The following is a 23,008-nucleotide window of genomic DNA, read 5'->3' as shown; positions in this document are numbered from 1 at the left end:
GACTTTCAGTATTTGTTATATATTTTCTTCCAGATTTATTTCTCTTGACTACTCTTTCCCTAGTGTGTTTGAATATTGGCCATGGTATTTCTTTTCACCTTGTTTATATGTTAACAACGGTGATCTTACCTATTCTAGAACTCCTTTTTTTGCATTAATAAAATGTTGGCAACTTAAAGTTCTTTCTACCTATATATTGTGCTCTAAGTTTGCATTTTTCAAACTTTAACTTACATAAGGGTCACTAGGAGACCTTGTTAAAATACTAATTCCTAGGTCTTATCTCAAGATTCCGACTCAATAGTTCTGAACAGGGGCCCATGAATTTTCATTTCTAAGTTTGGAGACAGCTGAATACAAATGGGAAGTTCAGTTAAGATTTGTGCACAGCCTTAGTTAGAGTACCTGGGTTCTTCTGAAATTTGTTTAATTGTTGGTATGAGACTTTATTCTACCTGATCAGGAGTATAACTCATTCCTGATTATATATTTCTAAGCCACAAATTATTTTTATAATTTGACATGTAGTTCTGAAAAAGAGCAAACTCTGTTTGTTTTTCCTACTTGACAAGGATTTCTACTATCAGGAGTTTTCCCTTGGTTTTTCCCCCAGGCTTCTTACTCATACTTTTCTCTCCAAGACATTACTGATTCACATTTTATCCATAGTTTCCTTATTTCATTTATAGCTATATGAAATTAACTTGTTATTATTTATTCACAATAGAATGTAGGTTTCATGAGGGTAGGGACTGTATATGCCTAACTCACCTAGAACAGTGTTTGGCACAGAATACTTACTCAATATTTTTGAATGAATGAACAGATAAATAAACAAAGAATAGCTTTGGTTAAGAAATAGCTTAACCTCTTCTAAAGAAGAGTATGCCTCAAACTACACTTTATTTTTTCAGGGTCATGGGGGGAAAGTCTACAAAAGAAGTAGCAGGAGAGAAGGCCAAAGTTTCTGAGCATACCTAGCTGAAAGTATACATATCATTTCAAACAAAAATGCAGAAGAAATAAGGAAGGAGAAGAAAAATATGTTATCTCTCCACACTCATGAACTGCCATTTAAAACCCATCCTCTAGAAAGAGGGATATCTGAACAAAGCTCACTTTTCCTCTACTAACTCTGAATTATCTGCCTCACCTGGATCAAATGGCACCTATTGCCTGGAGACAAACGGAGTTTTTGATACTGTGATAATTAGAATAAAAAGAAGTGGTGCTGGGCTTTTTACACTGTGAGCTAAACAAGCACCTAGGGATCAATATCAAAAAGTTCTATGGTATTGGTCTACACTGATGTATAGATGCAGGAAGCCAAATATGTGAACAATTTCAGCTCCAGGAGAAAAAAAAAACATACGGAAAGTAACCAAATTAATCAAACAAGAGGGGAACAATCCCTGAAGTGAAAAAACAAAGTCTACATATGAAATATAGTAGTTAATGTAAGCAGATAATAATAGACTATCTAGAAATGGGTAACATAAATGTTAATGACTTTTGTAACAGAAGTTCCATATTTCTATATTTAGAACTAAAAGTACTACCTCACCTATGAAAAATAAGAGTTTATGAATAAAAAAGGAGTGCGACCAGAGAAGTAAACACATTCTAAAGATCTTATTAGGAAAAGTATGAATTTAGTAGAGGGAAAAAAGTGAAAGTATTCTAAATAAATAATAAAATATTCTAAATAAAAATATTGGAGTAGAAGAAACCCTAATAGGGAAGAAATCATGTTTTAAAATAATAGTGGTGGCTTACGTGCTTGAAAGTTGAGGTAACCATAAATGAAATTATAAAGCATATTAGAGGTCACAAATTAACAAAGGAAAGACTGAATTAATATCTTGATCAAATTAGCAAATGTGGGCAAAACAATGTGAAATAAATAATATGTTTATTAAATAATATGCATTAAATAACATGTAAGAAATTAAATAAAATGTATCAAACATTATACAAAATGTGGATAATCTCAATTATCTCTTTAAAAGACAGAGGCCATAAAACTGAGTAAAAAAATCATCTAAGCACGTGTTGTTTGCAAGAAAGGAAAGAAATGAAAAGAGATTAAAAAAAATAAGAGGCTGTGCATAGTCATTCATTCAACACATAATTTATGGAATGCTTACTATGGACAAGGCAATATTCCAATTCCTGGGGATGCAGCACAAAATAAAACAAAATTTCTGTTTTCAGTGAGCTTACATTCTTGTAGTAGATACAGGCAATAAATGAATAAAGATATATTAAGTGGTGGTAAGTGCTAAGAAGAAAACTAGAGAGGCATAAAGGAACAGAATAAGAGAGTGAGAGTGAGGTAAAACCTCACTGACAAGGCAATTTTCATAGAAACCTGAATGAAGAGCTCAGGCAAAACATGAAAGTACTGGATGGAAGAATATACTCAAAGCAGTGCCCACATCAAATGCAAAGGACCCAAGGCCAAAATATTCTTGGGATTTGTGAAGGACAGCAAAGAAGTCAATATAGCTAGAGTACAGGACCAGAACAAGGGTTAGGCACTCATAGGACTTCCTTAAATTTTGTGTAGTGTGTTCCTGTTTTGCCTCACTGTAATCCTGGCCATGCTAAGGTGGAATGAGCAAGGAAAGAAAATAATGTGGGAAGCTGTTATAGATTTTGAGAAGAGTTACAACATTATCTCACTTATCATTTAACAGAACCACTCTGGTTTTTCTGAGGGGATAGAATGCAGGGAGTATAGTAACAGAAGCAAGAAAACCTGTTAGGAGGCTATTAAGGTAATATAGGTGAGAGATAATGTGAGCTTTGATGGGGTAGTGGAGTGGAGGTCATGAAAGGGGGTTAGAGAAACAAAAGACTCAAGGATGGACATAACAGCTAGAATAATGGAGTAGTCATTTATGTAAATGGACAGTGGTATAGAAAAGGGTTTGGAAAGAAAGGATAGGAAGACTTTAGGAATGAAGACTTTAGGGTTTTTTTTGTTTTTTGGTTTTGTTTTGTTTTTTTGCACCAAACACCTTTGCATTTTTTAAGCAAATGACAAAGATCCAGTGTATTAGCTTTACTTTTTTAAACCTAAGTTTAATGTTACATATTTAAACAGTTTTAAAACTTACTAAATTGTCAGCATTCACAACTGGAAAAGCATCCTCAATTTATGTTAAATGAAAAATCTATTATCATTAATGCGTTAATATCTCTCACTGTTAAATACTGACAAAAATTGAAATTATTTTTGTGGAAGATTCATCTTGGCAATGTTAACTTCACAAAAGATTGACTCTACTTGACTCACATTTGAAACACGATGGAAAAGCAGGCAGATCCTAGTGTTAGTGTAACATGGCCTTCATGTAATCCTTCTTTGGATTATATTTAATAAAAAAAGCAAGGTGCATACAGAGATTCACAACACTTTTAAAGACAAAAACAAAAAAAAAAAAAACCCAACAAAAACAAAAAAAACCCCAAATCTCCCCAAATAATGGTCCTATTATGTAGCCCCAACAATAAACTCAAAAGCCTATGACAAATAGGGCTCCAATGTGTATAAATACTCTAGGTAAGGTACAGTTATGATGAAAGTTGAGTTCATTTGAAATCTTCCAAAAAAAAATGTTCCTGTTAATCCTCAGTGGTGCTGGTTACAGGTAACATTTCTGTTACATGTGTGCACTGACTTTCTTTTTTAAGATTTTTATTTATTTGACAGAGATCATAAGTAGGCAGAGAGGCAGGCGGGGGGGGGGGGGGGAGCAGGCTCCCCACTGAGGGGAGAGCCCGATGCAGGGCTGGATCCCAGAACCCTGGGATCATGACCTGAGCTGAAGGCAGAGGCTTTAACCCACTGAGTCACCCAGGCGCCCCCTCCCCCGCCTTTTTTTTTTTTAAGATTTTATTTATGCATTGACTTTTTAAATTAAGTTCAATTAGCAAACATATAATACATCTTTAGTTTTTGATGTATTGTTCAATGATTCATTAGTTACATATAACAGTCAGTGCTCTTCACCGCAGGGGACCTCCATAATACCCAACACCCATCCTCCCACCCCCTCCCCTCTGTAACCCTTAGACATGTGTGCATTGAGTTTCTTGTTATCCAAGTGTAGCAGCTGCTCCTTACCATTTACCATTAAGGACTTAGCTGTTTTCTTCAACTTCAATAATTCTCTTTGTAGTGATTTTTCTGCCATTAACCATTTAGTGATATTCATTTGAAGTTGCCCATCCCACCACCACCAAATGCCATGGAAAAGAATGAAGTGAGGTCATGACCTGGTGACCAGAAGGAAGTAAATTCTGTATCAAAAGAAGAAAACCCTCTTCAGAAGACAGAAATCCACTGAAGGCAGAGAAAAATAACTAACCCTGGTCCCTGGCTCGTGCTTCCACTGGAAACTCTTCAACTCCCAAAAAAGTCCTCAAATGGGTCTTTGAAGAAGTCTAATGAAAAGAGACCCCTTCCACCAAAAAATTCCCTGAAGATGTCATCTAAGTTACAGAATGTGAAGCCAAACTCAGATTGTCAAAATGAGCCCCACTTTCACTTTTATCCTTTAATCCTTCTTTTTTCTAAAGATTTTATTTATTTGACAGACAGAGATCACAAGTAGGCAGAGAGAGGAGGAAGCAGGCGCCCTGCTAAGCAGAGAGCCTGATGTGGGGCTCAATCCCAGGACCCTGGGGTCATGACCTGAGCCAAAGGCAGAAGCTTAACCCATTGAGCCACCCAGATGCCCCTCATTTAATCGTTCTTTGCTGTATTTGTGTTAGATGTCCCATTTTTTAGCATCTCATAACACTTCATATGCCTCAGCCACTTGTTTGAATTTTCCCTATGCTGCTTCTTTATTCTCAGGGTTTTTATCTGTTGGAGTGAGTCCAAGGACAGGCAGCCAGCAGGACTGGTGGAAGCTCCTCACACACTTTCCTTCCTCTCCTCAAGACTTTAGTTTTAAATATGTGAAACTTCAGATGTCTGTTAAACATTCAAGTGAATATGAAAGTTGACTATATACATCTGGATTTGAGAGAAGTCCAGGCTGGAGAAATAAATTTTGGAGATATGTCAAGATAGAAATATTGTATAAAATAATAAGACTGGATAACATTACCTAAGATATGAGTATAGAAAAAAGAAGCCGCTGCCTTCGGCTCAGGTCATGATCTCAGGGTCCTGGGATCAAGTCCCGCATCGGGCTCTCTGCTCAGCGGGGAGCCTGCTTCCTCCTCTCTCTCTCTCTGCCTGCCTCTCTGCCTACTTGTGATCTCTCTCTGTCAAATAAATAAATAAAATCTTAAAAAAAAAAGAAAGAAAAAAAAAGAAAAAAGAAAATATCTGAGATCCCAACTCAAACCTTAATATTTGAAATTATCTTCCTACCATTAACAATGAAAAAGCTGGACAAATATATATGCAATGACAGTTTTCAGACTTTGGAAAACAAAAGCAAAGGATTGTGATCTCTAAAACAAGGAAAACAAATAAAGTGGGCATTATTATTATTATTATTAATTATTTTGTGCTTGGAGACACCTTCTGGACATTGGTGCTGGGAGAATACCAAATAGAACACATCAGTCTGAGTTGACAGGACAGAGAATTGAATTTGAGGATGCTTGGGAGGTGCTAGACCTTTGGGGATTGAAAACTGAGCAGGGGAGAATTAGGAAAATCCCTCCAGAAATGTACATAGGGACCTTCATAAGTCTTTGGTTAAACATCAATCCACACATGTATATGATGAAACCCCAACACAAATCTCAAATAACAACTACCCAGAGCTCACACAGAACTGAGAGCTATGTGAATTCTAACCAACCAGAGTAAAAAAATACTTCTGATAAATGTTGTACATTCAGTAGAAACCCCTAAAAAGAGTCATACTTTACTAAATTAGCCATAAAGAAAAGGCTATATAGACTTTCTCTAGCAGAATGTTAAAAAAAAAAACTCAAGAAATCACCCTGATACAAAAGTTTATCAAATTTTAACACTCTTTAAAAAAAAAAACAAAGTCCATTGTTCAAAAATGTTAATTCTCATAGTCTAATAACCAATGAAAAATTATCAGCCATGCAAATGTTACTCCTACCAGGAGGAAAATTGTAGAATAGAAATAATCACAGAGATGTTAGAGATAATGTAATCAGTATCCAAATACCTTAAATAGGTATGATAAATATTATAATATGCTCACTGATTTAAAGAAAAACATGCATACATGGAGCCTGAGTGGCTCAGTTGGTTAAGTGTCTGCCTTCTGCTCCTGTCATGATCCTTCTGCCCCTCCTTCCTTTCATTCTCTAAATCTGTTTCTCTTTCTCTCTCTCTCTCTCAAATAAATAAAAATCTAAAAAAAAAGAAAAACATAGATGAATCTCAAATATATTATGTCAAGTTAAAGAAGCCAGACTTAAAAGTCTACATGCTGTATGATTCTGTTTATAAGACATTCCTGAAACTTTTCACTACAGAGATAGAAATCAAACCAGTGGTTGCCAGGGTCTGGGGTTGCAGACCAGAGTTATCTACAAAGGATTTGCATGAAGGAATTTTAGGGGTATCCTGATTATGTGGTGGTTGTACAGTTTGATGCATTTGTCAAAACTCAAAGAATTGTACATCAAAAAGTATAAATTGTAGCTTTATAGATTAAAAATAAATTGTAACTGTTTAGAAATAATAATAATGTATTTTGGAATTATAGTCTATGAAAACAATAACGTTAATGCTAAGAGGAGGATAATGGAAGTTTGTTGCTGTAAAGTTCCTACCCTGAACCTGAAAGCATAATATATTTGAAGGCAGACTGATAAGTCAAAGATGTATACTGTCAACCTTAGGGTAAATGGTCAAAAAAAATTAAGCTAATAAACCAATGAAGGAAATAAACTGCAAAACAATAAAAAAAAACCCTCTCAACACAAAAGAAGGGGAAAAAAGAAAAAAAAGGGATAAATAATTGATAGAACAAATTGAAAACAAAGAGCCAAAAAGTAGAATTACATCAACCACGTTATTACATTACATGCAAATGTCCTGAAAATTATAATTTAAAAATTGTTACAATAAAATACCATTATATATGTCTATATGAGAAACTATATGACCCTACAAGAAAACAACCTTAAATATAAAGCCATAGGTTAAAATAATGGAGAAAAATATGCCATGCAAACATTACACAAAAGAAAGATTGAGTAGCTATATTAATATCAGATGAAGTAGCCTTCAAAATGAGATAAAATATCTGGGATGAGTAGGATACCACATAATGATAAAGGAGTAAATTCTGCAAAAAGACATAACAATCTTAACTATGTATACACCTAAAAACAGACATTGAATATACATAAAGCAAACTCTGACATAAATGAGAGGAGAAATAGATAAATTACAATTAGAATCAGAAATGTCAACATACTTCTTTCAGTAATTGATAAAACAAGCTGACAGAAAATCAGTAAGGATAAAGAAGACCTGAACACCACTAAATACTAATAATGGTTCAATTAACATTTATAAAACACTTCATCCCCAAAGAGGAAAATACACATTATGTTCAACTACACATGAAGCATTCACCACAAAGGACCATATGATGTGCCACAATATAAGTCTCAATAAATTAAAAGAAATTGAAAACAGAGATTGTTCACTGACCAAAACATTAAATTACAAAAAAAAAATAGTTAAACGATATCACTGTGTGTTGTATACAAGTGATGAATCACTGAATTCTACTGAATCCAATATTATCCTATGCGTTGACTAACTAGAATTTAAATAAAAATTTGAAGAAAAAAAAAGATACCTAGAAAATCCTTAACTACTTGGATATGAAGAAACATCCTTCTAAATAACCCATGAGTCAAAGAAGAAATTGGAAATATTTACAACTTAGTGATAACCAAAATGCAACACATCAAAATGTGTGGGTCCACAGATACAGCAACATCTATATGGAAATTTATAGCTTCCAATGATTATATTAAAAAAGAATAAAGATTAAAAAAAATCAGTGATCTATGGCAGGACTTCCAGAAATTCTGGGTGAGGACCTTGACAAGTCCTCTTCACAAACAAACAAACAATAAAACTAGACAAAACTTTCAAAAACTATGATTACAGAAATCTGTAAACTAGTCAAATGCATAAAACAAATTGAGAAGAGTCTATTCAAGAAGAATCACTAAACCTCAATAAGAATGATAAAGTTTTTCAGAGTCCATAGTCTCTCATGGTTCACCTCCCCTTCCAATTTCCCTCAACTCCTCTGAAAAACAATCTGAGGGTTTTGAAGGGGTGGGGGGTAGGAGGTTGGGGGAACCAGGTGGTGGGTATTAGAGAGGTCACGGATTGCATGGAGCACTGGGTGTGGTGCAAAAACAATGAATACTGTTACGCTGAAAAGAAATTTAAAAAAAAAATGATGAAAATTTGCGGCACTTTAGTCTGGAATGGCTCCTTTACCCACCTCCAGCTCCAGGCAATGGTAATTCTCCAGAGATGAGGTAAATCATAAGGAACAGCAACTTCGTTGCTGAAAGAAATGGTCCTAAGTTGGAGATGGGCATGGAAAAAGCCAATGCTGTATTGCTGAAAACAAGAACAACCTCAATGACAAACTAACAGGAAAGGCCAGCATAACCACTAACTTGAGGTCTTGATAGTGGTTGTGGCAAGCAACAGACAAGCAAATCAGCCAGAAAATTAATGTGATTTTTTTGGATATAACATCAAAAGCACAGGCAACATAAGCAAAAGGAGACAACTGGGATGGCATCAAACCAAAAATCTGCACAGAAAAGGAAACCATCAACAGAGTGAAAAACAGCCAATGGAAGGGAGAAAGTATTTGCAAACTATTCATTTGTTAAGCAGTTAAAATCCAAAATACATAAGAAGCTCACTACTCAATAGCAAAAAAACAAAAACAAAAACAAAAACAAACCTCAAATAACCCAATTGAGAAATGGGCAGAAGACCTAAATAGACATTTCTCCAAAGAAAACATATAAAAAGGCCCAAAAGGTGAAAAAGTAGTTAACATCACTAATCATCAGGAAAATGCAAATCAAAACTACAATAAATTATAACCTCACACCTGCTAGGATGTCTATTCTCAAAATCAAGAAAGATAATAAATGTTGATCAGCTATGCAGAATTGGGAACCTTTGTATGTTGGTGGAAATGTAAATTGATAGAGCCATTATGGAAACAGTACAGAGGATCCTCAAAAAAATTAAAAATGGAACTACCATATGGTCCAGGAATCTCATTTCTGGGTCCATATCTGAAGGAAATGAAATCAGTATCTCAAAGAGATATTTGCACCCCCATGTTTATTGCAGTATTATTCATATAGTAGCCAAGACATGGAAACAACTTAAGTGTTCATTGGTGGACTAATAGATAATGAAAATTTATATCTATATCTATATCTATATCTATCCATCTATATATGAATATTAGTCACCCTTAGTCATCCTTAAAAAAGAAATTTTGCCATCTGTGACAACATTGATGAATCTGAAGGTCTTTATGCTAAGTAAAATAAGCCAGACACAGAAAGACATTGCCTGATCTCATAGGTAGACTATAAAAGTCATACTCATATAAATGGGTAGTAGAATGGTAATTACCAGGTGTTAGTAGGTGGGGGGAAATGGGGAGTTTGATGGGTACAAAATTTCAGTTATGTGGTATGAATAAGTTCTAGAGATCTAATGTATAACACTATGAGTAAGTTAATACTATATTGTATACTTGAAATTTCTGAGACTAGATCTCAAGGGCTCCCACAACACACACACACACACACACACACAATGTGAGATCACCAGTCAGAATGGCTAAAATTAACAAGTCAGGAAGTGACAGATGTTGGTGAGGATGTGGAAAAATTGGAACCCTCCTGCACTGTTGGTGGGAATGCAAACTGGTGCAGTTACTCTGGAAAACAGTATGGAGGTTCTGCAAAAAGTTAAAAATAGAACTACCTTATGACCCAGTGATCACACTACTAGGTATTTACCCAAAGGATATAAACATAGTGATTTGAAGAGGCACATGCTCCCCAGGGTATAGCAGCAATATCCACAATAGCCAAACTATGGAAAGAGCCCAGATACCCATCGACAGATGAATGGATAAAGAATATGTGGTATAGAGAGGGGAGTCAAGATGGCGGAGAAGTAGCAGGCTGAGACTACTTCAGCTAGCAGAAGATCAGCTAGATAGCTTATCTAAAGATTGCAAACACCCACAAATCCAACGGGAGATCGAAGAGAAGAACAGCAATTCTAGAAACAGAAAATCAACCACTTTCTGAAAGGTAGGACTGGCAGAGAAGTGAATCCAAAACGACGTGAAGATAGACTGCAGGGGGAGGGGCCGGCTCCTGGCAAGCGGTGGAGCACCGGAGCACAAAATCAGGACTTTTAAGAGTCTGTTCCGCTGAGGAACTTCGCTCCAGAGGCTAAACCGGGGTGAAGCCCACATGGGGTCAGCGTGGGCTCAGGTGCCGTAGGGTCACAGAAGGATCCGGGGTGTCTGAGTGTCGCAGAGCTTGCAGGTATTATATTGGGGAAGCTGGCTACAGAGACAGAGTGAACTCTCAGCTCGGGGTTATCTTGAACCGGTCGCAGCCTTGGTGAGCTTGGAGCCCGGCCAGAGGCCATGAAGACAGGAGTAATTGGGCGCTGTTCTCTGAGGGCGCACTGAGGAGTGAGGCCCTGAGCTCTCGGCTCCTCCAGGCTGGAGACTGGGAGGCCGCCATTTTCATTCCCGTCCTCCAGAACTCTACGGAAAGCATTCAGGGAACAAAAGCTCCTGAAAGCAAACCCGAGCTGATTACTCAGCCTGGCCCCTGGTAAGGGCGGTGCAATTCCACTTGAGGCAAAGACACTTGAGAATCACTACAACAGGCCCCTCCCCAGAAGATCAACAAGAAATCCAGCCAGGACCAGGTTCACCTACCAAGGAGTGCAGATTCAATACCAAGGAGAGTGGCGGAATTCCAGAGGAGGAAAAAGCAAACTACGGAACTCATGGCTTTCTCCCTATGATTCTTTAGTCTTGCATTTAATTTAATTTTTTTTTCTTTTTAAATTTTTTTTCTTCTTCTGCTAATTTTTTTTAACTTTTACCCTTTTCTTTTTTAACGTTTTTTAACTAGTTTATCTAATATATATATTTTTTCTTTTTTATATTTTTTCTTTATTCATTTTCTTTTTTAATTGTTCCTTTTTTTTTTCTGAACCTCTTTTTATCCGCTTTCTCCCCCCCCCCCCCACGATTTAGGATCTCTTCTGATTTTGTTAAAGCGTATTTTCCTGGGGTCTTTGCCAACGTTTTAGTATTTTACTTGCTCCTTCATATACTTTTATCTGGACAAAATGACAGGGCGGAAAAATTCACCACAAAAAAAAGGAACAAGAGGCAGTACTGAAGGCTAGGGACCTAATCAATACAGACATTGGTAATATGTCAGATCTAGAGCTCAGAATGACGATTCTCAAGGTTCTAGCCGGGCTCGAAAAAGGCATGGAAGATATTAGAGAAACCCTCTTGGGAGATATAAAAGCCCTTTCTGGAGAAATAAAGGAACTAAAATCTAACCAAGTTGAAATAAAAAAAGCTATTAATGAGGTACAATCAAAAATGGAGTCTCTCACTGCTAGGATAAATGAGGCAGAAGAAAGAATTAACAATATAGAACACCAAATGACAGAGAATGAAGAAGCTGAGCAAAAGAGGGACAAACAGCTACTGGACCACGAGGGGAGAATTCGAGAGATAAGTGACACCATAAGACGAAACAACATTAGAATAATTGGGATTCCAGAAGAAGAAGAAAGAGAGAGGGGAGCAGAAGGTATATTGGAGAGAATTATTGGAGAGAATTTCCCTAATATGGCAAAGGGAACAAGCATCAAAATCCAGGAGGTGCAGAGAAACCCCCTCAAAATCAACAAGAATAGGTCCACACCCCATCACCTAAGAGTAAAATTTACAAGTCTTAGTAACAAAGAGAAAATACTGAAAGCAGCCCGGGAAAAGAAGTCTGTAACATACAATGGTAAAAATAGTAGATTGGCAGCAGACTTATCCACAGAGACCTGGCAGGCCAGAAAGAGCTGGCATGATATATTCAGAGCACTAAATGAGAAAAACATGCAGCCAAGAATACTATATCCAGCTAGGCTATCATTGAAAATAGAAGGAGAGATAAAAAGCATCCAGGACAAACACAAACTGAAAGAATTTGCAAACACCAAACCAGCTCTACAGGAAATATCGAAAGGGGTCCTCTAAGCAAAGAGAGAGCCTAAAAGTAGTAGATCAGAAAGGAACAGAGACAATATACAGGAACAGTCACCTCACAGGCAATACAATGGCACTAAATTCATATCTCTCAATAGTTACCCTGAATGTTAATGGGCTAAATGCCCCAATCAAAAGGCACAGGGTATCAGAATAGAGAAAAAAACAAAACCCATCTAAATGTTGTGTATAAGAAACTCATTTTAGACCCAAAGACACCTCCAGATTTAAAGTGAGGGGATGGAAAACAATTTACCATGCTAATGGACATCAGAAGAAAGCAGGGGTGGCAATCCTTATATCAGGTCAGTTAGATTTTAAGCCAAAGACTATAATAAGAGATGAGGAAGGACATATATAATACTCAAAGGATGTGTCCAACAAGAAGATCTAGCAATTTTAAAAATCTATGCCCCTAATGTGGGAGCAGCCAACTATATAAACCAATTAATAACAAAATCAAAGAAACACATCAACAATAATACAATTAGAATAGGGGACTTTAACACTCCCCTCACTGAAATGGACAGATCATCCAAGCAAAAGATCAACAAGGAAATAAAGGCTTTAAATGACACACTGGACCAGATGAACATCACAGATATATTCAGAACATTTCATCCCAAAGCAACAGAATACACATTCTTCTCTAGTGCACATGGAACATTCTCCAGAACAGATCACATCCTTGGTCCTAAATCAGGTCTCAACCGGTATTAAAAGATTGGGATCACTCCCTGCATATTTTCAGACCACAATGCTCTGAAGCTAGAACTCAATCACAAAAGGATATTTGAAAAGAACCCAAATACATAGAGACTAAACAGCATCATTCTAAAGAATGAATGGGTCAACCAGGAAATTAAAGAAGAATTGAAAAAATTCATGGAAACAAATGATAATGAAAACACAACGGTTCAAAATCTGTGGGACACAACAAAGGCAGTCCTGAGAGGAAAATATCTAGTGGCACAAGCCTTTCTCAAGAAATAAGAAAGGTCTCAAGTACACAACCTAACCCTACACCTAAAGGAGCTGGAGAAAGAACAAGAAGGAGACCCTAAACCCAGCAGGAGAAGAGAAATCATAAAGATCAGAGCAGAAATCAATGAAATAGAAACCAAAAAAACAATAGAACAAATCAATAAAACTAGGAGCTGGTTCTTTGAAAGAATTAATAAGATTGATAAACCCCTGGCCAGACTTATCAAAAAGAAAAGAGAAAGGACCCAAATAAATAAAATCATGAATGAAAGAGGAGAGATCACAACTAACACCAAAGAAATACAAACAATTATAAAAACATGCTATGAGCAACTCTACGCCAACAAATTTGACAATCTGGAAGAAACGGATGCATTCCTAGAGACATATAAACTACCAAAACTGAACCAGGAAGAAATAGAAAACCTGAACAGACCCATAACCAGTAAGGAGATTGAAACCGTCATCAAAAATCTCCAAACAAACAAAAGCTCAGGGCCAGATGGCTTCCCGGGGGAATTCTACTAAACATTTACAAAAGAACTAATTCCTATTCTCCTGAAACTGTTCCAAAAAATAGAAATGGAAGGAAAACTTCCAAACTCATTTTATGAGGCCAGCATCACCTTGATCCCAAAACCAAAGATCCCATCAAAAAAGAGAACTACAGACCAATATCCTTGATGAACACAGATGTGAAAATTCTCACCAAAATGCTAGCCAATAGGATTCAACAGTACATTAAAAGTATTATTCACCACAACCAAGTGGGATTTATTCCAGGGCTGCAAGGTTGGTTCAACATCCGCAAATCAATCAATGTGATACAACACATTAATAAAAGAAAGAACAAGAACCATATGATACTCTCAATAGATGCTGAAAAGGCATTTGACAAAGTACAGCATCCCTTCCTGATCAAAACTCTTCAAAGTGCAGGGATAGAGGACACATACCTCAATATTATCAAAGCCATCTATGAAAAACCCACCGCAAATATCATTCTCAATGGAGAAAAACTGAAAGCTTTTCCGCTAAGGTCAGGAACATGGTAGGGATGTCCATTATCACCACTGCTATTTAAAATAGTACTAGAAGTCCTAGCCTCAGAATCAGACAACAAAAGGAAATTAAATGCATCCAAATCAGCAAAGAAGAAGTCAAACTATCACTCTTTGCAGATGATATGATACTGTATGTGGAAAACCCAAAAGACTCCACTCCAAAACTGCTAGAACTTATACAGGAATTCAGTAAAGTGTGAGGATATAAAATCAATGCACAGAAATCAGTTGCATTTCTCTACACCAACAACAAGACAGAAGAAAGAGAAATTAAGGAGTTAATCCGATTTACAATTGCACCCAAAACTATAAGATACCTAGGAATAAACCTAACCAAAGAGGCTAAGAATCTATACTCAGAAAACTATAAAGTACTCATGAAAGAAATTGAGGAAGACACAAAGAAATGGAAAAATGTTCCATGCTCCTGGACTGGAAGAATAAATATTGTGAAAATGTCTATGCTACCTAAAGCAATCTACACATTTAATGCAATTCCTATCAAAATACCATCCATTTTTTTTTCAAAGAAATGGAACAAATAATCCTAAAATTTATATGGAACCAGAAAAGACCTCGAATAGCCAAAGGAATATTGAAAAAGAAAGCCAAAGTTGGTGGCATCACAATTCCGGACTTCAAGCTCTATTACAAAGCTGTCATCATGGAGACAGCATGGTACTGGCACAAAAACAGACACATAGATCAATGGAACAGAATAGAGAGCCCAGAATTAGACCCTCAACTCTATGGTCAACTAATCTTCGACAAAGCAAGAAAGAATGTCCAATGGAAAAAAGACAGTCTCTTCAACAAATGGTGTTGGGAAAATTGGACAGCCACATGCAGAAAAATGAAACTAGACCATTTCCTTACATCACACATGAAAATAGACTCAAAATGGATGAAGGACCTCAATGTGAGAAAGGAATCCATCAAAATCCTTGAGGAGAACACAGGCAGCAACCTCTTCGACCTCAGCCACAGCAACATCTTCCCAGGAACATCGCCAAAAGCAAGGAAGCAAGGGCAAAAATGAACTATTGGGATTTCATCAAGATCAAAAGCTTTTGCACAGCAAAGGAAACAGTTAACAAAACCAAAAGACAACTGACAGAATGGGAGAAGATATTTGCAAACGACATATCAGATAAAGGGCTAGTGTCCAAAATCTATAAAGAACTTATCAAACTCAACACCCAAAGAACAAATAATCCAATAAAGAAATGGGAAGAGGACATGAACAGACATTTCTGCTAAGAAGACATCCAGATGGCCAACAGACACATGAAAAAGTGCTCCACATCACTCAGCATCAGGGAAATACAAATCAAAACCACAATGAGATATCACCTCACACCAGTCAGAATGGCTAAAATTAACAAGTCAGGAAATGGCAGATGCTGGTGAGGATGTGGAGAAAGGGGAACCCTCCTACACTGTTGGTGGGAATGCAAGCTGGTGCAATCACTCTGGAAAACAGCATGGAGGTTCCTCAAACTGTTGAAAATAGAGCTACCCTATGACCCAGCAATTGCACTTCTAAGTATTTACCCTAAAGATAAAAACGTAGTGATCCGAAGGGGCATGTGCACCCGAATATTTATAGCAGCGATGTCTACAATAGCCAAACTATGGAAAGAACCTCAATGTCCATCAACAGATGAATGGATAAAGAAGATGTGGTATATATACACAATGGAATACTATGTAGCCATCAAAAGAAATGAAATCTTGTCATTTGCGACAATGTGGATGGAACTAGAGGGTATCATACTTAGTGAAGTAAGTCAATCAGAGAAAGACAAACATCATATGATCTCCCTGATATGAGGAAGTGGAGATGCAACAAGGAGGTAGGAGAAGAATAAATGAAACAATATGGGATTGGGAGGGAGACAAACCATAAGTGACTCGTAATCTCACAAAACAGAGGGTTGCTGGGGGGAGGGGAGTTCGGAGAGGGGGGTGGGGTTATGGACATTGGGGAGGGTATGAGCTGGGGTGAGTGCTGTGAAGTGTGTAAACCTGGTGATTCACAGACCTGTACCCCTGGGGATAAAAACATATTATATGTTTATAAAAAATTTTAAAAAATAAATTAAAAAAAAGAAATATGTGGTATATTTATAGAATGTAGTATTACTTGGCCATGAAAAAGAATGAAATCTTGCCATTTGCAATGATGTAGATGGAACCAGAGGATATTATGCTAAGCAAAATAAGTCAGAGAAAGACAAATATATAGTTTCACTCAGATGTGGAATTTAAGAAACAAAAGAGATGAACATGGGGGAAGGGGGGGAAATAAGATGAAAACAGAGACGGAGACACACCAGGAGAGACTCTTAACTCCAGGAAACAAACTAAGGGTTACTGGAGGAGAGATGGGTTGGGGGAGGGGGAAACTCAGTAATGGGCATTGAGGAGGGCACTTGATGTAACGAGCACTAGATGTTATATGCAACTGATGAATCACTAAATCACCTCTGATTACATGTTATTTAAATTGAATTTAAATAAAAAATAAAACCTAGGTGAAGTGATCGATAGGTTAATTAGCTTGACTGTGGTACTAATCTCTCAATATGTGCATATATCAAAACACTACATTGTCTACATTCAATTATGCAATTTTTATTTTATCAATTGTACCTCAATAAATTTAGAAAAAAATCTTGTGAACTGTATTGCCTTATACAAATCACTTAACTTTCCAAAGTTTCAGTTTCCATATCTGTTGTCAATATTGATTAAAAAAAATCTATATCATAAAGTTGCTATGAAGATTAAATTTTACACTTGAAACATAAAGGATTCTCAACAAATGGTATTTATTATTTTTATGTTGTAGTTGTTTCCAAACATACATTTATAGAAATACCTTAAAGAGGCCTGGTAAACCTGCCTTTGTTAATCATTGGAACTCCTACCAGTAGAAATTTCTTTCTTTTCTCTAATTATGAAAGCCATCATTTTAAAGGAAAAATGCTATTAGAGTTCTGCATTCCTCTGGTGTATACTTTCTGCCAGAGAAAGATCATACATCCATACAATTTCAACCAACTTTTTATGAGGAGAACTCAAATTGTCATCTCTCTGGAATATAGGCTGCATTATGAATGAACTGAAGTCATATAGAGAAGAATAAACAGCAACCACTAGAAAGTGTTGAAGGGAAAGCAGTGTAATTTCAGCGTGTTAGTTCCAGAAGTGGATAAATAAAATAGAGGTTCCAAGGGGCAAGGGAAGAGTTTTGAGAGAGAACACAGTAGAATAATAGACAAAGCAATGTGTAGCACACGGGCACATTTGTCAATATTTCTTGATATCGATAAAGATTGCCTCTATGATTTCACTCATATGTGAAGTTTAAGAAACAAAATAAATGATCATGGGGAAAAAAAGAGAGACACCAACCAAGAAACAGACTTATACAGAGAACACACTGTTGGTTTCCAGAAGGGAGATGGGTAGGGAGATGGGTGAAATAGGTGGATATTAAGGAGGGCACCTGTGATGAGCAGTGAGTGTTTTATGGAATTGTTGAATCACTACATTGTACACCAGAATTTAATATTCACTGTATGTTAACCAACTGAAATGAAAATAAAAACTTAAAATAAAATAAGAATGTGCAGTATTTCTGAAAAAGTATGCAAAGATGATAGAGAATGAAAAAGAAGAACCAATAGAATATCCAAATAAAGAGTATTTATAGGGTCATATTTGCTCTTTACTTCAGCCAGACTGTGGTTACTGTGATTATGCTCAAGCCAACAGAGTCTGAGGTTTTATTCTCTGGAGATGTTTCTGAATTGCAGCATACAAGGCACATACCCTCACCCTCACCAAACCTAGCTCTAAACCTAATCCTAACCCAAACCCAAACCATAACCATAACCACTAACCCCTAACCCCTAAACCTAGCTGTACTATAACTCTAACCCTAAACTTATCTCTCTGCAGAGTCTCTCAACTATAGGATAATAAGCACATATCATCACCCTGGTCCCAAACCTAATCCTAATCTGTATTTTAGCCCCAAACCAAACTCTAATCTTAAATCTGAGAGGGGAAAAAAAAAAGATTTGGCACATATGCAAAGGAATACTACTCAGCCATAAAAAAGAATGAAATCTTGCCCTGTGCAATGACATGGATGGTGCTAGAAAACATAATTCTAAATGAAAACCTAATCCTAACCCTAACTCTAATCCTAAATTTATCTCTGTAGAGCGGTATCTGAACTGCCGTATAGTAGGCATATAGCCTCACAGTGGCCAAAACCATAACCCAAACCATTATTCTGGCCCTAAACTGAACCCTAATCCTAAATTTGAGGGAAAAAAATTTGGTATGTATGTACAATGGAATATTACTCAGCCACAAAAAATAGAATGAAATCTTGCCATTTGCAATGACATGGATGGAGCTAGAGAGTATTATTCTAAGTGAAATAAGTCAGTCAGAGAAAGATAAATACCATATGATTTCACTCACATGTGGAATTTAAAAAATGAAGCCCATGAACAAATGGAAGAAAATTAAAGGAACAAAGTGGCCAACCAAGAAACAGACTCTTAACCTTAGAGAACACATTGATGGTTACCAAAGGGAGGTGGCAGGTGATTAGTTACACAGGTGATGGGGACTAAGGAGGGCACTTGTTGTGGTGAATACCGGGTGCCGTATGGAAGTGTTCAATCGCTAAGTTGTATGCCAGAAACTAATATTACACTGTATGTTAACTAACTGGAATTCAAATAAAAACTTTAAGAAATAAAAAATAGCCATACAAAATTTAAAAAAAAAAAGAAAGGCTGCTCCAGCTTAACTACCATGATGTCTGTTTATTTATTCATTCAACAATAAAATATAATAATGAGGTAGAAAGATATCCTATGTGGGGAAAATGAAGCAAAATGAGGATAGAATGGTGAGTAATGCTGATTTAGGATGGTCAGGGAAGGCCTTGAGGAATTGAGATTTGAGTGGACCCCTGATTTAAGTGAGGGACTGAACCATGTAGCATGTATGTAGGGCTTTATAACCATGATGGAAATTATGAATCTAATTGTAAGAAAATGGGAAGATCATTGGGTATGTGCCTTGTATGCTGCAATTCAGAAACATCTCCAGAGAATAAAACCTCAGACTCTGCTGGCTTGAGCATAATAATCACAGTAACTACAGTCTGGCTGAAGTAAAGAGCAAATATGACCCTATAAATAATCTTTATTTGGATATTCTATTCAAGATCATTGAAGGATTTTATGCAGGAGAAAGACAAGATCCAGGCTTCAGTTTTAGAACAATCACTCTGGTTTCTCTGTGGAGATTAGACTCTAGGGGAGGGGTCAAGAGTAGAATCAAGGAGCTCCTGCAGTTATCAATGAAGGAGATAAGGGTGGATGAAACCAGGTAGTCACAGTGATAATGGAGAGAAGTATTTTATTTTGAGTGTAGAGCTAACAGGATTTGTTGGCCAACTGATAAGAGAAAAAGGTAGGAGTCAAAGATACCTAAAAATGGTTGGCTTGAGTCATTCGAATAATGGCGTCATAATTTCCCGAGATGGTGGAAACAGAGAGGAGCAATTTTCAAGGGTATAGAATTCATTTATCACTGAAATATGTTGTTTTATATTACTATTAAACTTTTAAGTAGACATTTTAAGAAAGTAGTCTGGAATTCAGAGGAGAGGTTAGGGCTAGAGATATACATTTGGGAGTTGTGAGTATATAAAAATGGTGCTTAAATGCAGGATACTTGATGAGATCATCAAGAAGGTGAGTATAGATAGAGAAAAGAGGAAGATTAAGAGCTGAAATTTTGGGCACTCTAATATTTATATTTTAGAGAGATGAAGAAGAACCATAAAAGGACTTGGAAAAGGAGAGATCACTGAGGCAGGAAGAGGACTAGAAGAGTATCATGTGCAGGATGGCAAGTAAAGAATATATTTCAGAAAGGAGGGTGTGTTGAAAATCTTTAATGCCCCACGTCACATGCTCCTGGACCACATCTTTTTCAGGACACTGCTGTAGCAGCTGTATGCAGGGGCAATTTGATGCTACCTCATTCAGCTATTTCTTAAACTATTTCTTCCTGCCTTGCGGCTTCTGTGCTATCACCAGGTAGAACACCTGCAGGAGCCTGCTCAGTGATTCTAGTTCATGAACAAACCTGCAAGTGCCAGTGAGTTAATACTCTCAGATTACCCTTGGTCAATGGAAGATAGAATATGATGGATAAACACCCATCTCTTTTATGTCTGATGTAAAATTCTAAAGCATATCTCTACAGTTTCAAAGGTAGTCCTCATTGGGAATAATCCACAGTTGCCTACATTAGTAAACAAATTAATAACATATCTTTGAATTGATGTTACCTCCTTTCCTGACTCATTCTTCTCAGTTGCCTTTCCTGTTTCCTGAGTCAGCTCCTCAAATAAACTAACTGCATGCAAGTCTTTATCTCAGATTCCGCTAGGATTTGGGGGGAATGTAAGTTAGGCTAGAGGGCATGATCAGCTGGGACAAGAGCTACTGACAAGTAAGATGAAGACTGAGAATTGGATTTAGGAAGGTAGAATCATTCGTGACATCAATAAAAGCCATTTCAGTGGAAGGCTCGTTCAAAAAGGCTGGCTGGAGAAGTTTCAGGAGAGAGTGTCTCTATTTTCTCAATGATATGTGCCTAGGTCTTAGACAGAGTGAAGGTATGAAGGAGATAGTGGTATTGGATGTGTGATGAGAGAAGTATGAGATAGCCTTTTTGAAATTTGGAAAAGAAACTGAAGAGAGAAATAAAGTAGAAATGTCTGGTGGTACTCAGGGCTCACTTCAAGTTTATGATTGTGTATTTTTCTCCAAACACATTCCTTTGTTTAGATGAAAATGTGGGACAAGTGGTTTTATTGAACTTAGGTTTAGATTTTTTTAAAGCAAGTGTGCTAGGGAGAAAAAAAGGTCAAAGGTGTCATGATGGACCAGGGAATGCAAGCTGGGTAAGAAAGGCTTTAAAAATGGGGGCAGGGGAGGTCAATTTTGGATGGTGTTTGAGGATAATAGGAGCAATGGGCCAACACTGAAATTACCGAGAACTCTTTTCATACAATGATTTTATCAGAGTTAGCTAATTAAGCATACTATTACATATTACATCCAAGTTATGTCTGGATAAATTCTCAGAATATAAGAGGACACCATTAAATATTCTGGGAAACAGGTATCAACTGAGACTGTCCCAGGCAAATTGGAACATCCTATGACTTTACTCATATAGCCATTTTTATTTATACAGAAAAGAAGTAGATTATAGTAGTTAAGAGCACAAAATATTTAGAATCATGGTTCCTAGGTTCAAAACAAGGCACAGAAAGCCTAAGTAACCTACCAAAGGTGGCTAACACATAGTGGAATGACCTATAATTCTTTGGATGAAATTCATCAAAGTTGGCTTCTCTCATCTCATATTGTTTTGTATGTTATTATATTTCTCTTCTGATTCTAAATTCAGTGTTGCTTCTGTACTTTAGCTTATGCTCTGGTCCTTTATGGAGTAATTGCCCTTTATTCATTCTCCTCAGGTCCAATCTCCATTCTGTTTATTTCAAGTTCTCTTGAAAGAGATTTCAATGCTCCTACTATTAATGCACAACCAAATTTGACCATTACTTTAGAACTAGAGATAGTCTGATTTCTCATTCTGTCCACATGCTATTTTATGCAGCTCATTCTAGGTTTTTGTGTTAATTGTTGTTAGGTAAAGTACAAGCACTTCATCGGCAGTGTAGAATAGCAAGGAGCTTTTTGCATTATATTTGCTAGGATATCATAGACCCCTGAAACATGGCTTCTAACAACCCATATTTTCCTAAGCATAAGTCACCATGTCTTAATTACCTGAAAGGTAACCCCTGCCTGAGGCAGGTCTTGATTATAAGCTCCCATCACTATACTGTTAGGCATCTTGATTCCTTCAAATTCCTTGTGTCTCTGCCTCCCCTCTAAAAAGGAGGTATTTCAAGATGAAATGATGATATATATATACTAAGTAGACTTTTAAAAAGATTTTTAAATTGTATTTGAAAGAGAGAGAGAACAGAGGAAGAGAGAGAAGTAGGCTCCCTGCCTAGCAGGAATCCTGATGTGGGACTTGATCTCAGCACCCTGAATTCATGACCAGAGCAGAAGACAGACGTTTAACCAACTGAGCCACCCAGACGTCCCTACTAAGTAGATTTTTAAAGCTATTTTGTAATGTGACATATAGAAATACCTACTTTAATCATGGCTTCTTTTTAATTTATTAGTATGGCTGAAATACAAGGATAAAGGAGTGCTTTGTTAAATAAATATATTTTTGTATTAAAAATAATTTTCAAATAAATACTTAAAAATCATTGGCAAAAATGAATGATGCATTAGGAATGTGCATTATACTTTCAAAATAAGGAAGACACAAGAGGTCCATTTTATAAATGGTACAGAATTCCATTTTTACCAAATAAACAAGTAGCCAGATGTATGACTCCTAGGGGAATAGAAGGGGCCTCTTCTGGAAATTCCTAATACCTGGGGTGGATAAGACAGGAATGGGTCTAGAACTCTG

At 36.7% G+C, this 23,008-nt stretch overlaps 1 pseudogene; it reads right to left on the bottom strand.

Annotated features, from left to right (window-relative positions):
* Positions 1–284: 284 nt before the first annotated feature.
* Positions 285–23,008, bottom strand: part of LOC116582407 — a 29,674-nt pseudogene continuing 6,950 nt past the window's right edge.

The sequence above is a fragment of the Mustela erminea genome, chromosome X, assembly GCF_009829155.1.
Source record: "Mustela erminea isolate mMusErm1 chromosome X, mMusErm1.Pri, whole genome shotgun sequence".
Lineage (NCBI taxonomy): Eukaryota > Metazoa > Chordata > Mammalia > Carnivora > Mustelidae > Mustela > Mustela erminea.
Note: the sequence above shows the minus strand (reverse complement) of the source record. Positions and strands in the feature narration are given on the sequence as shown.